A 26,194-nucleotide genomic window follows, 5' to 3' on the forward strand; every position below is an offset into this window, starting at 1 on the left:
TTCTGCATTTGGGAAGTGGGAAAAGAAGCTAAATGTTTCATTTTTTTAGCTGGTAAGTGTGAAAAATATTCTATGGACAATATTTTGTTCTTAGAATTAAAAACTACAGAAAGGTATATTTCAGTGGAAACTATTTTACTTGAATACATAAAAAAAGATTTAAAAATTTAGGAACTGTTACTATATATGTATATAAAATGGTGGAGGGGTTATTTAAAAATATTACACCTGAAACTTCAAATATACTACAAAAGTAATGGTGAAACAAGAGTTTAAAACAATTTGATTACTTTTTATGACGTGGTTTCTTTCCTGCATCATCAGTAACTTCAAAATAAAAATTCTACAGAATATTGAACTTGGCTTACCTTTATATCTTGAAGATATAAAACCGTAGGCTTATTTCACCTTCATGCATTGGATTAACTATTGTGTGCAATTTGTATTTGTTTTCTAGTAAGAAAACAAAGTTTTACGTAAAACTTGAGAAATCTGTCACATAAGCAATGTGACTGCAAAATATCAGCCTTATAGCTGATTGCAAATACGTGCACAGACTTTATTTTACTTTGGTATGTTGAAATAGGCAAAATATCATTATGTAGATCTAAGAAATTTCTTGCTCTTTATTTATACACTTTTAGTTTCTGTAAGAAAGATTTCATTGGCCCTAAAATGTGAGAGATTTGTGTTCCAAACAAGCAGCACCTATTTGCGCTTGTTTATTTCTCCACAAATATGTACATTTAAGATAATTATATTACTGCACTAAAATGTTAGGGATCCTTGAAATGTATGCATTGGCGTTTTCAAGAGTTGTGATCAAAGGGATCTCTACTCAAGAGGTAAGGTATGGCATAGGCTAAAAAAATTATCAAAATGTGTTCAATGTATTATCTGATGTTAAACTAAGATATAAAATTAACAAAATAATTTTTCTTAAAATGTTCCCCAGAGAAGTGAAATGGAAAAACCCACATCCTTGTTTTTGTATTATGTTGGAGGATGTTTAGAAACAGTTGCTGACAGTACTTGATCATCTATATTCCAAAGTGTCTCTTCCTCTTCCCTCTTGTGTACACCTATTTTTTTTTTATTATTAAATGGTATCTAGAATTTGAGAAACAGTTTTACTTAGTAATCTTTACTTTGGCTTGAGAAATACAAATCTGTTTTATACGCATTCTCTTAAATATCAATTCAAGGATTATATTAGTAATTGAGAAATAATATTATTGGGGCTACAGAGATAGTACAGCAGATAAGGCACATGCCTTGCACATGGCTGACCCATGTTTGGTCCCCTGGCACCCCACATGGTCTTCCAAATTCATCAGAATGTGATCTCTGCTGGGTGTAATCACTGCTGCTTGTGAAGGAAAATTAATATAATTGATTAGTAGATAAAACCTGTCAGAAAAGGAAGTTGTACCGTTATCTTCTAAGGAATATTAGATTTAAAAAGTCAAGTATGAGTCTAGAGAGATAGTACAGGGACTAAGTCATTTACCTTGTAAATGGCTGATCCCTGTTTGATTCTCTGGCACTGCATATGATCCCCAAGGCACTGCTAAGGGTAACTCCTGAGCTTGCTTTCCCCCACCCCCCAAATATATGTGTGTGTATGTTTATATATGTATATTTGTGTATGTATATATATGTACATACACAATAACAAAATAGCCAACTGTTACAGTATTTAGTGTATTTAGATAGAGGAAATGCACTGCTCAATATATGTAAGCAGGGGAAATAAAATTTTTCAAACAAGATTTTTTTAGAATCTTAGATTTTAATAGAATTAAATTACTAGTATAGTTTACTTAATAAATGACATCATAAAGAACTGTAATCTTTGTTCTTAATTCTTTTTACAAAAGCACCAGGTTGATGGTATTTGGCCTTTGCTTAATGTACTATCATTCTTTTGCCTATATGTAGAGCAAATGGTTGTGGAACTCACTACTTCATAAAGTAGCCAATTCCATGGTCAGAATACTCTTAATAAATGATTCAGAATTTGATTCTATGTCCTTTAAAAATATGTGTGTTTATCTATACATATACACACATATATACATATATGTGTATATATATATATTTTTTTTTGTTTGAGGGCCACTCCCAGTGGTTCTCAGGGTTTACTCCTGGCTCTCTGTTTAGGAATCACTCCTGGTGATGCTCGGCAGATCATACAGGGTGCAGGAGATCAAACCTGCACCCTATATGATCTGCAAGGCAAGCACCCTACCTGCTGTACTATCCAGCACCACTTGCATGTCATTTTAAAATTAAAAGTTACATTTTTGTTTTGGGGCACACCCAGTGGTACCCAAGGATTATTCCTGACTCTGTGCTCAGGGATTACTCCTGGCAGGGCTCAGGGAACCAGGTGGGATATCAGGGATTGAACCCAGGTCAGCCGTGTGAAACTCAACTGCCTTAGCCACTGTACTATCACTCTGGCCCCTTAAATTGAAAGTTATAATTACCTATGGTTAAAAAAAAAAACATAGTTTGGAGCAATAGCACAGCGGGTAGGGTGTTTGCCTTGCACGAGGACAACCCGGGTTCGATTCCTCCGCCTCTCACAGAGAGCCTGGCAAGCTACCGAGAGTACCTCGCCCGCAGGGCAGAGCCTGGCAAGCTACCCGTGGCATATTTGATAGGCCAAATACAGTAACAGCAAGTCTCACAATGGAGGCGTTACTGGTGCCCGCTCCAGCAAATCGATGAGCAATGGTATGACAATGACAGTGACAGTGGTCTTGGAGTATCTGTGAGAACCAGCCCACCTGATCCAAAATAATGCTTTAGAAGATGATTGCTGTCTAGATCTATCATACATTTCCAGTATCCTGCTGTTGATAAGACAAAATAATTGTAGGATTTAGGTCTCTTGGCTACATTCATAGAGAGCTGTACTTGAGTCTGTCTGCCTCCTCAGGATGATCCCAGTTCTGTATAATACAGCAAGTCTGATTCCCTTCAAAGATGACAGTGTTCAGATAAAGATCGCTATTACACCCCATCAATTCCAAGGATTTTGGTGGGTTGTTTTTTCTTGCAAGCTAAGCACCTCCATTTTACAACCCCATTCATATACCAAACTTTTTTTTTTTTTTTTGCTTTTTGGGTTATATCTGGTGATGCACAGGAGTTACTCCTGGCTCATGCACTCAGGAATCACTTTTGGTGGTATTCAGGGGACCATATGGGATGCTGGGAATCGAACCCAGGTCGGCCGTGTGCAAGGCAAACGCCCTACCCGCTGTGCTATTGCTCCAGCCTCCTCATATACCAAACTTTAAAGATTCTAAAACACTGAATGAATCTTCTCTGAAAATAATTTATCACTGTCTTTCTTAAAGTTCAACACTAAACCAGCACAGTGCAGGTGTATATTTCCTGTGGTTAGCCTTGAAATATTTGCCTCCTTATTTTTTTCCGGTCAGGTATGCATGTTGTATGCATTTTGTATTTTTTGGGGCGCAGGAGAGTAATACATAAAATATTTTATTAAAATTAGGTAATATATTTGTGTGCAGACTAATATACACATTTAAATGTCAAAGAAAACATTGACATGAGGTAATATTTAAGATCTTGAGAAAGCATTATTTTTAGTAATCTTTCTGTTTGGAGAGAGAACACAGGTATGCTCTTGCACATGGAAGGCCCTGGTTAAATCCCCAGCACCACTAAGAGTGATCCCTGAGCATTGCCAGGTATGACCCAGATCCACCCCTGCCAATACAGTACAGTCTTTCAATTATTTTTGGTTTGCTTAACTTTCACTAGTGTAAGTTAATTTTGTATAATTTTGTATAGTGAAAATTTTGTATAGATTACATACTAGCCCATACTAGCTCCAAATAAGCTCTATTTGAAATGACATGTATAACTTAGCATGTTATTTTTCAGGTTGTCCTTGCTAATTTAAGGGTAATCAAACCTGTTGAAGCTAAATTGTTGACTTTTGACTGACAAGAGAAAATAAACCAGTGTTCAGTAACAAAATTAAAATCAGAAAAGAAAGGCAGTGCTTCAGTAGAAAGGTGCGGAATGTATACTAAATGACAGAAGATGGCGAAAAAAATAGCCCTGGAAAAAGTGGCCTGAGTTCTAATCAAAAATGGTCTTTTATTAACTTTTGAACCACAGCACAAGTAATATAGCAATATTGTTTTGAGGTGATAGCATTTTAATTTACCAGTGGGATCTTAAGATCTCCAAATCTTAAATTGAGTTCTAGGAAGTCGTAAGGAGTTTATTTGATGGTTGCATGTAGTTCTCTGGATTCAAATACTTTTGAGGAACACTGGTTTTAAATAGGGAGTATATTCTACCTTCCTTTAATTAGAAAATAAACTAGCATGGGTAGGTGTGGGAAAGAATTTTAGGACAAATGGGTGAAAGGAACAAAGAGGGCTAGAGAGAATACAGTGGTTAGGGTGTTTACCCATGCACAGCCTGGGTTCAATCATATGTCCCCAGAATCTTAACACTTGAGAGCCAGGAATGAACCCTGAACAGAGTCAGTGTGGCCCAAAAACTTAAAAAGAAAACAATTTACATGCCTATTCAATGCATGGTTCCCTAGGTGTTTTACTTCTAATTATCTTATTTAATCTAGATGACCTGTGAATCTTTCCATTTACACGGATATTTCCAGAGGTTATAAAATGTGCCCAAGGGTACATAATTAGTAACAAAGTTGATAATTTATTTTTATTAAAACACCATTATTTACAAAATTGTTCGTTATACATAATTCAGGTATATAGAGTTCCAGCAAAAGGTGATATTTTAAAGACTTCAACAATAAAATGAATTCTATTGTCCCAATTTGCACTCGCAGATTTCTTATAGAACCTGTGTTTAAATTAGATATAAGGGAAATTATAATTAGCATACATTTTTAAGCTCTTTTTAAAAAGAGTGTCTTAGTTTTACAGAAAAACTGACCAGAAGGTACAGTTATTATCATATAGTGTTTCCCTTACTGGCATCTTGCTTTTCTGTTACCTTTGTTATAATTAGGTAATATTATTGAAATCATTAAAATCCACAGTTAACTTTAGGATTTGTTATTCTGTCAGATTTTTGTGGATTTTGCCAAATACACAATCTCTTGTAACAGTTATAAAGTCATACAGTCATTTTTACTAACTTAGAAGTGACTTGTGCTCAACCTGTTTATTTCATTACTCCTTCCCACTGCATGGCAACCTCAGATCTTGTTCTCTTTCTATATTATATAGTTTGGTCTTTGCCCAAATGTTCTATAGTTGGATAGGCACAGGCTTTTCACTTTTTCTCTGACTTCATATTTCTTTATCAGTTAACTGTTACATGCTATCGAGATCTACCACAGTTTTGCATTAATCTTTGAAGGGCATCTTGATTGCTTCAGATTTTTACACTTACGACTCAGGATGCAGGTTTTGTATGGACATAAGTTTTCTACTGGGAGTGGAATCTCAGTGCTATTGCTGGATCTTTGAAGACTTTTAAGAAACAGCCCAACTTTCTTCCACAGTCAATGGCTGTGCTGTTTTGCGTTCCTACCAGCAGTGAAGGGGAGTTCGACTTCCAGGAAAAGGAAAATTATAGTATATACGTGGATTGTCCAGCGGGGGTGGGGGGTAGGTAACATAAAATATGAAATAGATAAATCAATATTAGTTTTACTAACAAAGACACATAACTAATTATTAGAAGTGAGACCATCACCACCTATCTCAAAGAAAGAAATTGGGCCACGATTTCAAGGAAGAGATTAGTTCTATGTAGCCTTGCCAGCATAAGGTGTTAGTGTTTGTGGACTGGCGTTGCTTTGATAGGTGTACCACTGTACTTTGTTGTTTGGATTTTTGTTTCCTTAGTGATGTGATTCTGAGCATCTTTTCATATGCTTGTTTTTCATTTGTGTACTGCCTTTGGTTAGGGGTCTATAAGATTTTTGTCTATCTGAAAAAACCAGTTTTTTAGTTGAGTTTTAGGAAAATTTTGTATAGATTACATACTAGCCCTTTACTGGTTAAGTATTTTTGTATGTGTTTTCGCCCAAGTGTGCACTTGTCTTCATTTTCTTGTTTATTGGAGCGGAAGGGTCAGGGATGTTGGGCCATACCTGGTAGTGGCTTGGAGACTATTTCAGGCTCTGTTCTTGGGGATTACTCTCTCCCCCTGTATCTCTTTGGTCCCTCAATTTTATCACTTTTTTAACAGCAAAAATTAAAAAATTTTAGTGAAGTTCTACAATGAGTTGTACTTTTCATGTTTTATCTAAAATGCCACTACCCAGTCCATAGAAAACTCATAATTTTATTTTGAGTAATCTTTTGTGAAAGGTATGAAGTTAATTTTTAGAGTTTTTTGTTTATTTTGCTTTGCTTATAGATGGCATGTTTTAACAGCATTTTAAAAAAAGACTCTTCTTTTGAATTTTCTTTGTTTCTTTTTCAAAGATGAATTTACTATATTGTTTGTCTCTGGGCCTTTATTTTATTTGGTTGAACTATCATTTCTTTCACCAGTACCAATGTGTTGTCTTAAATACTGTTGCTTTTGGGTAAGTCTTAAAATTGGATACTTGCTTTGATTGTTTTTTGTTTGTTTTGTTTGTTTTGGGGCCATATCTGGTGATACTCAGGACTCACTCTTGGCTCTATGCGGAGGAATCACCTCTGGTGGGCTTGGGGGAACCATATGGTAAGCCAGGAATCCTGGGTCGGCCCCCTGCAAGGCAAGCACCCCATCAGCTGTACTACTTCTCAAGCCACAGTTGCTTTGATTTTGTTATTCAATATAGTGCTGGTTATTCTGGATCTATTTCCTTTTCTTAGACTTTAGTATCAAATTTATTTATATCCACAAGATGGCTTAATGATTTTGATTGAATTGCAATTGATTCAGTTAGACATCTGATAATACTTAGTCTTCCTAACTATAAATAAGGATTTAGTTTATTTAAATATCCTTAATATCTCATCAACATTTTATAGTTTATATTTTATATTTACCTCATAGAGATAAATATTTTGTAGGATTTATACTGGTGTTTTTTTTTTTCTTTTGGCACCGTGATGTGCATTTAATTACAAATTTCTTTTTGATTGTTGGTACATAAGAAAACAGTGAACTTAGCTTGTATCTGGCCACCTAAGCAATAGGTGACTATTATTAATGTTTCCTGACTTCTTAAGGGATTTTTCAAGGTACATTCATGTTATCTACAGATAAAGCCATCCCTTATCCTTTATGTACTTTTCCTTTCCTCTGTATTAGCTAGGAATTTCTGATGACTGTGGAATAGGAATAGTGAGAGTGTGTGTGTTTATCTAGTTTTTGACTTGCATTTAATGTTGCAATTTTTTTTTGTTGTATTCTTTATCATATTGAGGAAGTGAGCTTCCAGTTTTAGTTTCCTCAGAGTTTTTGTTTTTATGCTTTGGGCCATATCTGGTGCTGCCCAGGCATCATGAATGCTGTATGTTCAACCCCAGCCCCTGACATGCGATGTATGCACACTAGCCCAGAAGCTATTTCCCCAGCTTTCCTCAGAGTTTTGAAATCACAAGTTGATATTAGCATGTGCGAAATGATTTTTCTATATCAACTTACACAATCATAGGAGTTTTCTTTTTTAGCCTGGCCATGTGATGGATTAGGTGAATTGATTTTTTTTTAAATATTAAATCAGCCTTGCATGCATGAAATAAATCAAATTTTCTCGTGGTGTATAATTCTATTTTACACATTGTTGGATTCAGTTTGTTAGTATCTTGTCAAGAATTTTTGTGTTAATGATAATGAGAGATACTGGCCTATAATTTTCCTTTCTTGTAATGATTTAGATATTAGGCTAGCCCCATTGAATAAGTTCAAAATTATTTCTTCTTTCTATTTTCTGAAAGAGATTGTTGAAAATTGCTATAATTTTATTAAATACTTAGTAGGATTCACTATTGAAATCATCTGGATTCGGTTCTATTTGGGAATGTTGTTGTTAATTCTTGGCGCTGTTTGGGAGTGTCATCTATAATAGATAAAAACTTACTTTTTGTATAAGTTTGGGTAGATTGTATCTTTTAATGACTTGGTTCTTTTCACCTAAGTGATCAAATTTGTGAGGTTAGGGTTGTTCATAATATTGTTTATTACCCCTTTCAAACAGGGCGCCAGCATTATTCAGAGGATCTAGGGGAGTGATAGTCCAACCGAGCTGGGCATTTCAATTCTTGGGCCCAGTGGTTTCGGGTGCCATTAGGGGCCGCACTTAGTTATGATTGGAGGTTATTAGGGATCACCAGATAGTGCTCAGAGGATTCATATAAACTGGGGGCATACTTCTGACCCTATTGTCTTCCTTGAGATAGGTAGTGATGGTCTCACTTCTAATTATTATTTGTGCCTTTTATTTGTTAGTAAAACTAATACAGATTTACCTACTTCATAATGTATGCTCCCTTCACCCCCCCCACCCATGTCCACAGTCTTATCTCTCCGTAGGGATTTAGCTCTCAAGAATTTTATGGCATTAATATTTTTTTTCCACTAGTAGATCTACTAGATCATCCACCTCTACTAGATCATTTCACTAAGCATCTGTTTTGCTGTTAGATTTCATCTTAAACCATATTGACTGTCCCCATTCTCTGATGGCTACTGTCATCTCTGCTTGCATTATTACCAGGAGTTGTTTAGTCCTGGTATGATTTTTCAGATACTGCTTTCCAATCTGACATTTGCCTTGAATACTGACTGCTATGAATGTTCTTGTTGAATAATGCAGGCCTCCCAGCTGCCAAATCCACTGGGCACCTACTAGCCCCTTTTCCCTTCTCCTTCAGAAGAATTCAGTGTAGTTAAATATTCCAGCCTTCTGAAACACCCTTTCCTGGAGTTTCTTAACACTGTGTACTTTCGCTTCCCCCCCCCCAGCCTTCTTAGTTTTCATTGCTGGTTATCCCAAGTAAGGACTATAGTTCTTGAGCTTCTTCCTTTCATTTTTCTTCTTCTATACTTCAGTTATTTATTTCCATAACTTAATGCTTAAAAAAAATCCCTGAGTTTTGTTTCTTGCTCAAAACCTTCTCAAAGCTCTAGTCTTGTTATCCGGTTGGATAACTAAAAAGTTAGTGTTTTCGGTCCTGAACTTCCTTTCTCTTAGTTGGCCTTGTCTGATTTCATTTCATCCTGTCAAAAACTGTAGTTGTCTTTCCGACCCCCCACATATAAGCCATTTATTTGCCCGACTACTTGATTTTAAAAATTACTTTCATTTTTTAGAGAAGTTACATTTACAGAATAAGTAATTGAGTAGAAAGTAGAGTTTCCATCCTCTGCCCTCTCCTTCTTATCCCCTATTGTTATCTTTCAATAGATTGGTACATTTGTTGCTGTTGAACAAGTTTGGGTTGTATTCAAGTCTGGTTTACACTAAAGTTCATTCTCTTTTTCATGACCTCTTTTTTCTTTTTTCAGAAACCCTACAGATTTTGCTAAATGCATTATGTAATGTCTTCAATTTGATGTTAAGAGAAAGGTTTCACAGCCTTTACTCTCACTGTGTAGTCTGTCTATGTGTTCATCCCTTACAACCTGCCGAGACTCGGTAAAAATAAAAACTGGGTTGGCCGCATGCAAGGCAAGTGCACTATGCACTGTTCTATCACTCCGGCCCCAGTAGATTTCTTTTTTATTGCATAGGTCTACTCTGACTCTCTTACATCTCAATTTCGATTGTTTTTTGTTTTAATGGCTTTTCTTTGCTGGAGGTGGGGGAGAGGCCACAAATAGCAGTACTTGGGAACTATTCCTGTCTCAGTGCTCAGGGAACCATGGTATGTCAGAGATTGACCCCAGGCCTCCCACCTGCAAAACTATGGAGTGGAAATAGGCTCTCTCACTCTCGCTCTCTCCCTCCCTCCTCTTTCCCTCCCTCTCTCTTTCTCTTTCTCCTCTGCTCAGCGATCACTCCTAGAGGACTCAGGGTACCATCTGGAAGACCAAGGATCGAACCCAGATTGGCTGTATACATGGCAAGCACCCTACAGACTATATTGTACTATCTCTCTTCCCCTAGGTATGGGTTTTCTATTTATTTAGAAAATGGTCTCAGAATGTTGGTGTTGGACCTTATCTGCTATGCTTAGCTTTGTCAGAAGCTGCCTAACTTTCTTCCACAGTGGCTGTGCTGTGTTGCTTTCCTACACACAGTGAAAGGGAGTGAGTTTCTGTTGCTCTCAGTGTTTCCCATAGTGGGTGATGATCCGCACCCCTTTAGACAGGTTGCAGGGAGGCATTAGTAGTCTCAGGTACAACATGGGGGGAAGGTTTTTGTTCATTTCTTTAAAGAAGGTAAGTTTCCCGGTGGTCACTGACTGATAGGACATCAGAATTTGGAAACCTCTGCCTCATTCCTTGCCAGCATTTGATGGTGTTAAGTGTTTTGACTTTCGGATTATAGCTGCTCTGGTAGGTATATGGTGATGTCTCATTGTTTTGATTTGAAGTTCTCCAACATCTGATACTATCTTATCTCCATATTATCTTAATGAGATGTCTGTTGGGATCTTTTGCCCATTTAAAAAAAAAAACAAGTTTTTGTGGTTGAGTTTTAGGAGACGTTTGTACAGTTTGACACTTGTTCTTTACCACCAGGTAAGTATTTTGCAAATATTTTCTTCTTTCATTCTGGCTTATCTTCACTCCCTCCCTTCCTGCCTTCCAATATTTTTTGTTGTTGTTATTCCTTTTCTTGCTTTTGTTGTTGTAAGGACGGATCTTCGTACTCATGCATGGCTGTGGTAATACATTATCACTGTGGCTCTTGACAGGGGCTATTTGTCCTGTACTGAGCCTGGCACATAGTCCATGCCACCTCCCCATGGTTGCATTCCCTCAGTTGTGCTTGCACACATTGATCATATTAGGATCTGCTGCTGAGGCCAAGGGAGATCTCGTAAGGGTGCTTACATCCACAGCCACTGTGGAAGAAAGTTAGGCTTCCTAGCCTCAGTGCCTGAACATCTTTTACTAGTGCACACTGGGGAGTTACGTTCTCTTAGCCAAAGTGCTCTGATGCACCTTGCTGTGGTATAGTAGGAAATTGCCTGCAGTGCCAGAGGTCACAGTTGCATGTGCAGAATCCCCAGAGACTGACCTTGGACCTTCCTTATTGCAGGTACTCTGAAGCACTGAGCTATTCCTTCATTCCTGTACCATCATCTCTTTGTTTTTTCTGCAATTTATTACTTGAGTTTCCCAAGCAGCACCTGAGCTCAGGTGTCACTTATGGTGATACAGGGCTAACCTGGACCCAATGGTTCAATGTTTGGGCCTGGAGATGCTTGGGGGTACCTGTGTCATACCCAGTGGTACTTTGGGACCCCAGGGCTACAGCCAGCAATGCTTGGATGACCATGAGGTGCCAGGAATTGAGCTGGGGGTTCATACATACCCACCTTGTGCTCCTGGCTCTTTAGCCATCCCTCTTGCTCCCCTTTTTTTTCCCTTCATTTTCTTATGTCTTATACAAAGCAGAAGTCTTAATGACGTTTACATCATTGGTTCTTTAATGACTTTTTCTTTTAGTATTATGTCTGCAAACTCATTACTATATCCATGGTCACCTAGATTTTCTCCTATGTTATTTCCTGGAAGCTGGATAGCCTGTATAGTTTTACATTTAGATCTTTGATCTAGTTTGAGTTAATTTTGTGAAAAAGGTATAACATCATTTTTTTACTTTTTTTTTGCATTGGATATCCAGTTGTTTTAAAACCCATCTCCCTTGACCCCAGCCCCCAAGAAGACTATCCTTTTTAGAATTGCCCTTGCTCCTCTTTTTCAAAGACTTTAATCAAAATCTCTTCCATTTATTACATATCTCCTTCTCTCACTATTTCCATCTATCAGCTTTCATGCTGTTATATCAAGTTACACTATCTCTTGCCTGAAGCATTTCAATATCCCTTTCTGGCCTGTGTTCTTCTGTGTTCTTCACTGAATTCAGTTTATTATCGCGCGCGCGCGCGCGTGTGTATATGTGTGTGTGTGTATACAAGTGTGTACACGCAATTTAGGGCCTCATACCTCATACATGCAAATCATTCTGCTGCTAAACTACATCTCTGTCCCTTATTAAAGCATAAACAATGAAGTTCCTGTTCACTTTTTTCTTTATATAAACAGAATCCAAATTCTTTATTATAACCTGTAAGATCTGACTAAATCATCTTTATTTTGCCTTCCATCTTTACCCTTCTATCTGCTCTCCAGCCAACCTTGGGTTATTCCATTGCATTTTGGAAGCATTTATCCTCTACTGTAAGAGGTTCCCAGTGACTGGAATGCCTCCTAGTGTGCTGATCTCATATTTTAGTGTGTTGATTTCATATTTCAGAAGATACCATTTCAGAGGTATCGTCTATCTAAAAATTCAGTTTTATACTTAAGATTTTATTCTCCATTATATTTATTCTTCCCTAGTATTTTTCTCAGCTTAAAAGCATATATTTGTAAATGTCTTCTTGAAGGTCAGGGATCAGATCTATCTTGTGTGTGTATATATTTCTATATAATTACAAAGGTTTATATATGTATATAATGTTTGTATATATAAATATTTGCATATTTGTATATAGCTTTTGTATAATTACATGTATACATACATATATACCTTTAGCACCTGGCACTGTTAACTACCTCCTAGTAGACACTGAAGAAATATTTCAATGAAGAAGATATCAGTGGGCTTTGAAATGTCCAAATATAGTGATGGAGATTCATACGCAAATAAGTAAACATTGGACAGTTATTGTAGTCCCAGAAAATAAGTGATGAAAGACCTTTTTAAAGCTCCCTGGGTTCTTTTCTCATTACTGTGAACCAATGATTACAGAGGTCCATGTAAGAATCTTACTGCCACAGGATTCTAGCAATAATTTGTGTTTTTATTAGTGAGGTGTCAATGTAGCTTTAGTCCCAGCAATGCCAGATTTAGGATCTTTCAGGTATCTAGAGACTATGAACATACAGTGATTATGTGGGTGCTGTGGAGTCTAACTCAAGCCCACCAAGAAATTCCCTTTTAACACCCAATGCTGCCGCTCATCTTGAGCAGTTCATTAATGTCTTGCCTGTTTTCCCATCTGTGTGGGAGCTAGCAAGTGTGTCTCCCAGATAGTTTTTGAGGATCAAATGGACTTATATGTAAGGCATTTGCGCTATATCAGTTCTGCAATACACACAAACAAAAAAGCTTTATAAAGGACTGCTCAGTGAATTAACCCTTTATTACATTGCTAAACTACAGCTTTCCCACAGATATGCATTTGACCTACTGTACAGAGCAAGACTTTCCCAACAGCAAACATATATGGACCTTTTCAGCATCTTCTCTTAACTTTTGTCTACATCATATGACCTCTGCTTTTTCAGATGTCTTAAGATTACTTTCATCCATTTTATATTTACTTCATTGCCTCCTTAATGTATGTACAAAACATGGTGTAGTGTCTCCAATTAGAAGAAAAAGCTGTGACCTTTTTCTATCCAAATCTAAAAAAATAATGTACCATTAGCTCTGTATCTGTAAAACCACTTTCCTGTCAGCCTACTCCGACATTTTGTTTCTATCTACTAATAAATCCATCAGATATTAATAGTTAAGATTATTACCTCATCACCAAGTCAGTTGAGGTTTGGTTCTTGGTAGTATTTTTTTGACCTACAGTGCTACTGTACTGTACCACCCGAGTGCCAGTACCCCTCCATCACTGAACCAGGCTCCTCCTCTGCCACCCCCTTCCTCTCCTGCTTTCCCTTTTTGGCAACTTCAATTCTATTGATAGAATCTCAGGGTTTGTTTTCATTGGTCATTATCTCTTTTCTTGCATTGTTTCTCTGTACTTTACACATGAGTGAGATCATTGAGTGTTTGTCCTCTTTCTGACTCAGTTTGCTTAACATGATATCCTCCAGTACCATCCAGGTTGTACAAAAGGCAAGATACTTCATATTGAGTAGTATTTCAGTGTGTGTGTGTGTGTGTGTGTGTGTGTGTGTGTGTGTCTCACAGTCAACTCATCTTTGGCTATTGCACATGGCACTGCAATGAACAAATGTGTACACACATTTCTCTATATAGATTGTGTGTGTGTGTGTGTTTTGAATTAGTGATTTTGCTCATGATAGGTGCCAAGGAGTGGAATTTCCGTAACATATTTGATTTCTTTTTCTTTCTTTCTTTCTTTTTTTTTTTTTGAGAAGTCTTCAAACTGTTTTCCATACACTCTGGCCCAGATTGTAGCCCTACTAAGAGTGAATGAAGGTTCCTTCATGGTAACATTTCCTGCTAGCATTGGTTGTACCTGACCTTTTAGATACAGGCCATTCTTATTGGTGTGAGGTACTACCTGATTGTCATTTTAATTTGTTTCCCTATACTTGGTAATGCTAAACACTTTTTCATATGACTTTGTCATCTGTATTGTCTTTGGAGAAATATCTGTTCAATACCCTTCTCCCCAGTTTTTAATTTTTTCCTGTTGAATGTTTAGGCTGCTATGTAGCTTAGATATTAGCCCTTTGTCAGGTGTATACCATACAAGTATTCTCCCATTCATAAGGTGTTGTATTAGCCATCGTGTTTTCCTCAGTGCAGAAGCTTTTTGGTTTGATGCACTCCTGTTTATTTAATTTTGCTGTTATTGGGGCCGAATCACTGAAGACACTCTGTGCCATGTAAGGCTCTGCCTGTATTTTCCTTGATGTATTGTGTAGATTCATTTCTAATACCAAGATCTCTGACCCATTTTGAAGTAGTCCTTTTGTATGATATAAGGTTTATTATTTTGCATGTGGCTGAGCAGATCTCCCGACATCATTTGTGGAACAGACTTTCTTCCTTCTGCTTTGTGTTGTTGGCATCTAGAGCTCGGCATAATTCTAAAATGATTGCTATTTGTTCTTGTTATTATTGGTTTTACAGCCATATTCAGTAGTGCTCAGGGTTTATTCCTGACTCTGTACTCAGGGATCATCCCTGATGGGACCATAAGGATTGCTTGGGATTAGACCCAAGTTAGTTATGTGCAGGGCAAGCACCCTATCTCCAGTACTATTACTCCTGTCACTGTCACTGTCATCCTGTTGCTCATCGATTTATTCGAGCGGGCACCAGTAACCTCTCTCAATGTGAGACTTATTTGTTAGGTTTTGGCATATCCAATACACCACGGGTAGCTTGCCAGGCTCTGCCATGCGGGCGCGATACTCTCGGTAGCTTGCCGGGCTCTCCAAGAGGGGTGGAGGAATCGAACACAGGTCGGCCGCATGAAAGGCGAACGACCTACCGCTGTGTTATTGCTCCAGCCCACTATTACTCCAGCCCCTGAAATTATGATTAATTCGGCTTTTATATAAAAACCTTTTAGCATTATTGTGAACTTATCTTTTTCTTGGTTCCTTTTCTTTCTCTTTTTTCATTACTAAAAGAAAGATATGGGTGGCCCCTTAAGAGTACAGAAAATAGTAAGCCTGATCCTTGTTCTCTTGGGGATTTTTAGCCAGAGGGGGTACCATAATGCTACTACTACTCCAGCTTTTCAGAATTGAAAAAACTTAGGTTTGCTTCTAACCTTGGAAGAACAGTACTCTAGCTTATTTTCATTGGGGCTGTTTAAGTACAGTTTCGATTGCTTTTGTCTTGGAATTGTTTTGGAAAGGGACATTTAGTGATAATTTGTATTTTAGAATGTCACAAGAATTTTTATATTTAGTGTGATGTATATACAGCGGACCATTATTTGCTTGTCTCTCTTTAGTAACTTACCCAGTGTTTCTCATAGGAAGATTAGCGTTGTCAGTATGTGTTTCTAAACCTCAGATCAGTGAGTTCTCAGTATCATTTTATTGGTGTTCTAAGCGGTCATTTCCTGAGCGATTTCACTTTTATCTTGACTCGTTTATGCTTCTTTTAGTTTGCATTGTATGTTCCACAAAGGAAACGTTAGAACTCTATCAAAAAAATCTTTTTTTAAAAAAATAATTTTAGGGTGTGTTTTGTAGGGTTTTGAATAATAAACATTGCTGGTAGCCTGGCATTTCATAGTTGGAATAAACTAGTCACTTCAGTCTTTTACAATCACCCAAAATGCATATTAATGGTGAGTCATTGTTTTGAAATAATGTACATTATATCTCTTTTTACTTAAATCTCCTAACGTTCTTTAGAACAGTTTTGAGCCACTTACAAGATTAGCATACATATTCTGAAAATTGAGTGATGCTTAAGTATATTGCTGGACTGTAAAACATTTATTCCCAGCTAATCAAATTGATGGTAAAATGTCCTTTGTAGAGCAAAAAGTACACTGAAAATAGAACTATCTCTCTTTGCTGAGGAAGTTAGATTTATTTTGAGAAAATATGTATTTTGAATTAATAGTGCATTACTTCCAGTATATTAAAACTTAGAGGAAAGTGGGGGGAGGGAAATAAGATACATTTTATTTTTTTTTGCAAAGACAAACTATTTTCTAAATTTATCATAATTGCCTTAAAAACAAAGTAACTTTCTTATTTAACTGTTATATGCCAATCATTATCACTTTTATCAGAACACTAATTAAGCTACATCTGTACAAAAATAGCTTACTAGTTGCTTCATAAAATTTCCAGAGTTTTAATTGTAATCGTTCATTGATTTTTCTCAAGTAATTTTTATTCAGATATTTCAAGTATAAAAACTATTATTTTTGTTCAAATATTACGTTCATTTTCCTACAGTACATTTACTGTATAGCATATTGGTCATAGCATATTTTGGTCACCCTTTTTACCAGTCCACTAAATATGTCACCTATAGTGAAGGTTAACTATAATGTAAAAAAGGTGTTCCTTAGTTGTTTAACATGCCTCATGGTTTTGGATGTGGATTGCATTGTTGAGATCTGAAAGCTCCACAAGGAATAAAAAGGTTTATATGTCAATTCTAACTTTATAAACTGTTAGTGGAAACTGGATATATTTATTAAGTATGATTTTAGGCATCTCATTTTCAATTTAAATTTGGCCTGATAGGAAATGTAGAATCAGAGTTGCTATATATTAGTGTTTTATTGTTCACTTCGTCTGTCTATGAATCAGCAAGTTTTAAAAACATCGTAACACTTCAATAGAAATCACAAATGATGGCAATATTTCTAAACATCCATCTGTAAGATACTTCAGTATTTTTTAAAATCATGGTTGAGTAGTTCTTGGTTAATTCTCTGTTCTTGTTATCTAATGGGAGGTATTTATTTCTCTTTTTTGTTTTTTTGTTTGTTTTGAGCCATACCTGGTTGTGCTCAGGGATCATTCCAAGAAGTGCTCTGGGGACCATATAGGGTACTGGGATCGAACCTGGGTCAGCTGTGTTCAAGGCAAGCACCTTAACTGTTGTACTATCACTCCAACCCCAGATATTTAAATTTCTATCACCATGGGGAATGGACTAAAATCCTGTTAGGCTTCTTCAAACCCTATCTCTCCCCTTCCCCCAACCCCGTCACCTCCCCCAGTTTTGTTGAGCTGTAATGGACTCAGATTGCTGTATAATAATTGCTGTATCATTATAAATATAATATATTTATAATATATATAAAATAAATGATTACCTACCACAATACATTTCATTAGTTTCCATCATCCCTTAGGTACAGTGCTAAGAAGAGATGATTTTTTTCCATTTTGATGGAAACTTGGATTATCAACAACTTTGACATATAGAGAGCATTGTTAGCTAGAGTCAACATGCTATACTTTACATCCCTAGTACTTATTGATCTTACAGCTAGAAGGGTTTTTTTTTTTTTCCTTTCTGGGTCACACCCAGCAATGCACAGGGGTCACTTCTGGCTCTTCACTCACGAATTACCCCTGGTGGTGCTCAGGGGACCATATGGGATGCTGGGAATCAAATTCGGGTCGGCTTCGTGCAAGGCAAACACCCTACCCACTGTGCTATTGCTCCAGCCCCTGCAGCAAGAAGTTTGTGTCTTTTAACCAACATCTTCCAAGTCTTCCTCTTTTCCCACTTCACTGTTTTGCAGCTTTGAAAGTTATAAATTGTTTCCAGTCTTTTGATTGTGTAAAAGAGTGTTTTAAAAGTTTTCTCCCCTTAATAGTTTGAGTGAGACTTGTTACTGTTTTTGGCTTATTGAATAGGCCACGGGTAGCTTGCCAGGCTCTGCCATGCAGGTGGGATACTCTCGGTAGCTTGCCGGGCTCTCTGAGAGGGAGGGAGGAATCAAACCTGGGTTGACCCCGTGCAAGGCAAACGCCGTACTTGCTGTGTTATCACTCCAATAACAAGTCTCACAGAGACATTACTGGTGCCCGCTCCAGCAAATCGATGAACAATGGACGACAGTGCTAGAGTGCAATATTTTGAGTACAAATCACAAAATGATGATAATTGAATAAACACCCATCTTTAAAATCCATTCCTATAAGAAATTACTCTGCAGAAGCACTCCAGTACCATAAAGTCAGTGACTTTTTTACCAGAAGGCACAAGTTCAGTCTGTGAATTTTTTGGAAAATTGTGCTTTGGAGCTGCTTCTCCTGTTATCACAGAAGTCAACAAATTTTGAATGTCTTTCTTTTGCAAAAAAAAGATTTCACAGCCCATTTAAAAATTTTTAACTTTTACATTTTTTGCAATAGATACCTAGTGAATTGATAGAGGGAAATAAATCATTTTCAGCCATTCCCCATATTAAAACACAGCCTAGTCCTCCATTAGTAAAAGTCTCAAAAAATTAACCATATTGATGAATTCCTGGAGCATTAATTTTTTTTAATTTTAAAAATGTTGCTTATTGTGGTATATAATTTTCCAATATTACCAATGATACTGTCTCGTATACAACAAAGCACCACATCCTCTAGAGTGTTCATTTCCCTTTATCATTGTCTCAGGGTCCCTCCCTCAAATCTTGTTCTCTCACTTAAAACTACCCCTCCCTGCCTGCATTTGTGTTCTGGAACATAATACTGTGTACTCATTTCAGTGTCTTTGCTGCAAAATCTTGACTATTCTGATTAATGATTGCATCTCTGTAAATTCATCAGAAAACCCTTTCTCAGTTACAGCTTTTCCCTCTTTCTGAAGCTACAATGTATCAGAGAAAAATACCACTGTTAAGATGATATTTCAACAGTAAAACTTCTTAATGCTTCAGGACACATAAAATATTCGTTTTGGTATAAAAGCAAATATCGATTGTAATATGTATCTAGATATAGTTATACATCCATCTATCTATATGTCCATATGATGTGATTTCTATCCCACTTTCATACTATATCATTTTCTCTAATACTTCTTCATGCTTTAAGCTGCCTTTTTACCTCATCATCATGCTGCCTTATTATTTTGCTCACTTTTGCCATAGGAAGAATAGTCTTTTCCTAACTGAACTTTTATTGTATGCTAGTAATATTTAGCGACTATCGTAAAATGTATTGGCATTAAATTTTTTTTTTTTAAATACTGATGTTTAGGCAGGGCTGGAGCAATAGCACAGCGAGTAGGGCGTTTGCCTTGCACGCGGACGACCCGGGTTCGATTCCTCCATCCTTCCCGGAGAGCTCGCCGAGCTCGGCAAGCTACCGAGAGTATCCAGCCCGCTTGGCAGAGCCTGGCAAGCTACCCTTGGCGTATTCCATATGCCAAAAATAGTAACAAATCTCACAATGGAGACGTTAGTGGTGCCCGCTCAAGCAACAGGATGACAGTGACAGATGTTTAGGCAAAAGAGATAGCTCAGTGGGAGAAGCTTGTGCAATATGTTTTGCATGTAGGAGGCAAGATTCAATTCCCCAGCACCGTATGGTACACTGATGGGAGTGAGACACCTCCCTCTTGCACCCCAGCACTGCCTGATATGACCCCCAACCTAAAACTTTGTTTTGTCTTCATGTTCCGGATATTTAAGTTTTAGATGTCTTACTCATAATGCTGGCTTCTGGTCTTACTACTCATAGCATAATATGTATTTGGGAATTTGTAACTTTTATTAGTAGATATGTCTATTTCAAGTTCAATTCTTGGTAGTATTGTGGGGATCTGATAAGCGTGATACTGCATTGGTCTACTAATCTAGTTAATAGGGTATTTGTGCAACTAGAAGTTTTCAGTGCTGCCATTTCCTTTCATCTGCTTGCATTATAAATATTTTAATACTGCCTACCTTTACAGTCATATTGTAAAGGCACTGCTTCTTTTGGCAGGGCTTATTTTACTTATAACTATAACAATAAAAATCAATGTCCAGAAAGCTGTAAAATTTTAAACAGTGAAAGTAAACAAATAAGAGTGTTACTGAATATTTGTATACCTTCGTAGAGCTCCTACCTAAGAAACATTAATGGGAATGCAATTTAAGCACTATACTTGATAGATGCATCCAAGCAAGGGATGGAGTGAGCACATGCACGTTTTCATACATTAAATATCAACAGAACTCACAATTTTAATATTTTCTTTACCAAATATCTTGGACTTTACTTGTATAGAGCATTTTTTAATGGACTTTTCTTTCTCATGTTCTTTCAAAATCAAAGTGGTTTGTATGCCAGTGAAAATAAATTCCAGCCGTATTTAACACTTTTTTCCATAGTTTTTTTTTTATTTCTGAGGTTATTGAAATCTTACTGAATTAATTGTGCTATCTTAGATAAATATTGCAGCAAAGTTTGATGAAAGCTCATTCACAACGCTTTGAGAGCAAGATATTGTCATTAGGACTATATGAGTAAAATATTTTTAACCTGCCCTTCTGAGTAGATAAGTACTTTGTTTAATTACAGATTCTCTTTGTACATAACATAATTAACTTAACATAATTTGTTACCTTCACATTCAAGCGACATATTAGTTTGTTTACCATTTTCAACTTTTCTTTGTCAAAGTTTTGAACATGCAGACATATCCTTGAGATTGGTTTAACTTGTAGACTTCAGAAGAAAATAGCTGTATTACTCTGAAAATGTATTTAAACTGATCAGATTTTGTTAGGTCAGGGTAAATGATCCTGCACATTTTAAGTTAGAAAATTTAATGATTCTTTTCTTTAGTTGATGTACTTTAGAAATTATAGAAGATAATTATTTCTCCCATGACATGTTCTATTTTATGTTGCCTTCATTTTTCCAATTTTTACTAATATTTTAGAGCATTGGAGATAATTTTTTATAATAATGGTAATAGTACCATCGCTCTCTTGTATTTTAGATGTAATCACCATAAATTAGTGAACAGTGTGTAAGGAACTGAATAGTAGTTTGTGCAAAGGACTGTGTAGCATAAGGTGAAGAGTTTTGAAAGTTGGCTATCATTTCAGGTATTCTGGTTATTTGAAAGAAGTTTGTGTGTACATGTGTTATTTTATACATATATACAACAAGATGTGATTATAATTACTTAGTATATCCAACGTACTTATATGTGAACACAAGTACATGTGCACATGCACGTGTATGTTCATGAACATTTCATTGATTCCAGATAAGAATAGAGGATAGTACATCAGGCAGTTGTAATTGTAGGCTGCTTTCCATTCCCCACCCCCAGCCCCTTCTATTAAAGAGTTGTTGGCATACTATAAAGTGTTCCCAAATCAAGAGATACAGGAAAAGAGTGGATGCATAACAACAGGATTATAATGGGGTAGAGACTGCTATCCCTGTCTTAGACGTGATCACTCGACTTTTGCTAAAAGGGTTTTGTTTCTCTTTTAAGTGTTGTTTCAAGAAACAGGAGGAAGGAAGGGAGTTATAGAAACAAAACTTTAACTTCTAAAATCCTGTCTTTGAGAGGCTAATTGCAAATATCTTAATCCCATCTCTTGTGCACTGGATTTTTAATGGAGTGTTTTGAGTATTTCTTTCTGTATTTTGCTAGTTTAACAAATAGTATTTTACTTGTATTACTTATTTTTTTTCATGACCAGGAGTGTCAAATATTTACAGCTATAATGCAGTGTAATCGTGGATATGTTTAGTGTTAGAACATCTTCAGGATTTATCAAAACTATTTTAGCTGTGGTCTGGGGTTATTCATTCCTGTTAACTTGTTATCTGGGTTCTTCCAAATACCTAATAATTTAGTGCAGACTTGGAGGAGGAGGACGAGAGAGATGAGATGATCAATTCTATCGCCAGCATAGCATTGGCCAATAGTGCTGATGGTGATTTTTGAGGACTGTCCTTTTTTTTTTTTTTTCAGTTAGCTATTAAAGTTTCTGATGACTCAGGCAAATTCTGACTAAAACTGAAAACAACAGTCAAAACAGAAAAAAACAGATTTTAAAAGCTGATCTTTCCCCCAGTGAACTCATAGTTTAGGGGTTGTTAAAATACCTTGCTCAGTTTTGTAGATTACTCTCATCTTAGTCCTCTTGTCACATTTTCAAGTGAGGTCTATTTCTAGTACTAATTTTTTTCCCCAAAGGTTTTTGTTTTTTTAATATGGTGACTAAGGGAAAATACGACAAAAAAAAATCCACTTTTGTTTTTTGCAGAAAGATTGACATGAATTGGTACTAGTCACAAAAACACCTACATACATTTGTAAAAAATGAAGGAGTTCATGTTTAAGATATACACAGTCCAGACAGTCTTTAGTCAAAAAATAAATCCTGCACACTTAGTATAACAGCCCTTGATGAATATATCAAAACAGTATGACAGAGGCAGCCCCATACCTCACGTAGAGACCGGTTTAATAGGTAGACAATCATTATTAAGGACTTTCAAAAGCATTAGGACAGGGAAGGCAGTGGACACTGTGATTTGTCACATTTTGAGTCTAGTAATTGACATAAGCTGATTTGAAGAGGATTGATATGAGTTAGGACTGGTGTCAAAGAGATCATCTAGTAGATGATTTCAGGATTTAGTCAGGAGCTGACACAGTCCTAACGTAGAAGCTTTGAAGATTAGAATGAAAGACTGATTTTCGAAATAGCATACGAATTCTTGTAAGGAATAAAGAATTACCTGGTGCGCTAAGTGGGAGTTGGTTCTATTCTGTCTGTTATAGAATAGAGAAGGACTGCATACACTAAGGAAAGTCTTAATTATTTTTATAAGTATATTGCATTTGAAACAAATACCCAAGTAGAGATGGCCAGCATTCAAGTTTGAGTCTGAATGTTGGAATAAGACTAAAAGGATGCTGCTTATTTGGGAGCTGTCACTTCATAAAAATGATAATTAAAGCCAGAAGAGTAGAGGTGTGTGCTGAAGGTGTGTACAGTGTGAATAGCAGGTTGGAGGTAGAACTTTTGAAAGCACCCACTTGCAAGTTATTTGCTTTTCAATTGCTTTTCAAATTCCTCTTAGAGAAATCTTATCTGCCTTTCAGTATTTGAATTAAAAACTGCTTTCATTAGGAAAATATTTCTACTATTTTCTGTAGAAATTGAAAAAAAAGATGTTTATTGGTAGATAGAAGTTATGTTTAATTATAATGAAACACATTTCAGATTCCTGGCTGTGGGGCTTGACTGGCTGCTTCCTGATTTTAAAAACAATAGATTTCTGTTTCTGTTTGCTTTCAGAAAGCTGAGGTTTTAGATGGGTAGGTGTTTTCTTATTGGCATATTGAGCAAGTATTCTCTGTCAGCTCTTTAGATGCTAGATGTTTGAGATAAAATGAGATGGTTCCTGATTTTAAGGCACCAAGAGCTTAATGGGGGGAAATGTTAACTGGGTAGATTTTTTAAAATTTTATTAGTAAATCACCATGGGGTACAATTACAAACTTAAGAACTTTCATTTTTGTATTTGGTTTACATACCTCCACCAGTGCCCATTCTCTTCCACCAGTGTTCCCAGTATCCCTCTGGTTCTATTTCTTTTCTCTGAGCTCACTTGTGAATTGTTCTTGAACACAACACTGCAGATGGCTGCAAATCCTCACTTCCAGTTTTGGCCCTCTTTCCCTTTGCTAGCAGCTAGCTGCCTCATATTTTACTGAGTTTTTCTTCCTGATCTGTAGCTTCTATTAATGTTTGCCCCGGTTTTCTGGTCATCTGGACTCAAGCGTAGCTATTTTCTACTTTCTCATCCCAGCACATGTGTGCTCCTGAGACCCCAGTCTCTGGAACATAACACACCCTGGATTACCCAATTCTGTAATCCTATTCTCTGTTTTCTTTTTGTTCTTCCTGTCCCCATTATCATCATACTGGTCTAGGCTGTTTTTATTTCTTTGGAGTGTTTTTGGGAGACACTTTCTTGACCCCCACCCTTCCAGCATTCGAGTCTTCCCTTTTCCCCACCATACAGTGATTATTCCTTCACACTTACCAACTCAGCATTCTTGAGTAGTTTCTTATTGTTCACTTATAGTTGACTTTTTACACGTCCATTCAACATTACCTTTATGTACTGCTTTGCTTTTATTGATGTAGTCTCTTTACCCAGCAGCATTTCACTTCTTTTTTCTCTGAAATCCACCTATTCTGCAATCACAGTTAAGATACTTCCTGGTCAGACATAATCTTCTGGGAACTTAATCACTGTCCCTGTATCGCTGTCATCCCTTTGCTCATCGATTTGCTCAAGCAGGCACCAGTAATGTCTCCATTGTGAGACTTGTTACTGTTTTTGGCATAGCAAATATGCCACAGGTAGCTTGCCAGGCTCTGCCCTGCGGGTGAGATACTCTCGGTAGCTTGCCGGGCTCTCCATGAGGGGCAGAGGAATCAAACCCCGGTCAGCCACGTACAAGGCAAACGCCCTACCTGATGCATTAAAAATACATATGTATATATATATTTATATATATGTACATATCTACTTAAAATAAAAAAACTTCCCCTCTTCCTCTCTGATTCCTTTCATTCTTGTGAGTCAGGAGAGAATAGTAAAGTAAAACATGTAGGCTTGGGAGCCATTCTTCCTACATTTCATTTCTACCATTATCTATTTTCCTACTGCCCCACCGTCAGCCCCCTCCTCTCACTCTGCAAAGCCTGCCCGCTATGCTATCACTCCAGCGGGGGTGCGTATGCTCAAGGGTTATTCCTGGTTCTGCACTGTGCACTCTGGAATTCCTCCTGGTGCTGCTTGGGGAATGCTGAGGATCTAATGTGAGTTGGCTGTGCAAAAGGCCAACTCTACTGTTTCGTGGGACCCCCTTTACCTACCTTTGTATTTGAAGCTGAGTTTCATTTTCCTCACCTACAAATCGATAGTAGTAATACTGCCCATCTTATAGGACTTCTGTGAGTAATAAATGAGTGTGTACTTAAAACATTACTTAGTACTATACAGGTATTGCTCTTACTCTGCTAAAAATAAGCCTCCTCAGATCTGAGAGAGTTTGTTCAGTGAGCTGGAGCAGTCTCTGCATGCAGAAGGCTCTGGTTCTTCCCTGGCACCTATTGATACCCAGGAACCACAGCTGCAGCTGTGGCCCCCAAACAAAGCAAGTGAAAATGAGATATCTCCTTTTTTCCTAATTTTCTCAAAGGTAGGGAGTATATATATTTTTTTAGTCTATCATGGGACCGTATGCTTAGTAGACTTTTTAATGAACACCTATTGAGTGAAATTGAAATTTATGAAAAAACCCAGTTGCCTAATAAGCATTAAATATTTTTGGTTTTGAAATATGATTGTTGTACAGAACACCTTTTTAACAAAATTAAAGTGAGATCATACTTTTTTCTGTATAATTTAATATTTGAGTATACTCTTCCTTGTTTAATTATAGGGCTTTTGGGGAGAAAACAATTTTGTAGCTAGAAATACAATTTTGTTTAGAAATACATTTTAAGCAATATTATATGAAGATTATGAAGGCGTGAACCTTTGGACACTTAACATACTTAAAACAGAAGTTTTGGTGTTAGAAATAAGCAACAACCAGCAATTAATTGTATACTGATTGGCGTGCTATAGAGACAGCCTTCTAAGTGCAGTGTCACAGCATGGAATTGAGCACTTAGGATCTGTAAGTTTCTTTCAGGAGTGCCAGATTGAGGCACCTTTGTGACATTTTTAATATGTACCCTTTTAAAATATAGTATTTAACATAGTTTGGGGAGGGGGCGTGATTTTTTTTTCCCAATTTTTAGGTCACACTCAGCAATGCACAGGGGTTACTCCTGGCTCATGC

The 26,194-nt window shown here is 36.8% G+C and overlaps 1 protein-coding gene across 1 annotated transcript in view; it reads left to right on the plus strand.

Moving 5' to 3' along the window:
- TSC22D1 (TSC22 domain family member 1) overlaps positions 1–26,194 on the plus strand; it is a 111,286-nt gene that overhangs the window by 32,710 nt on the left and 52,382 nt on the right. The gene's annotated exons all lie outside the window — the stretch shown is intronic.

The sequence above is a fragment of the Sorex araneus genome, chromosome 1 (assembly GCF_027595985.1).
Source record: "Sorex araneus isolate mSorAra2 chromosome 1, mSorAra2.pri, whole genome shotgun sequence".
Taxonomy (NCBI): domain Eukaryota; kingdom Metazoa; phylum Chordata; class Mammalia; order Eulipotyphla; family Soricidae; genus Sorex; species Sorex araneus.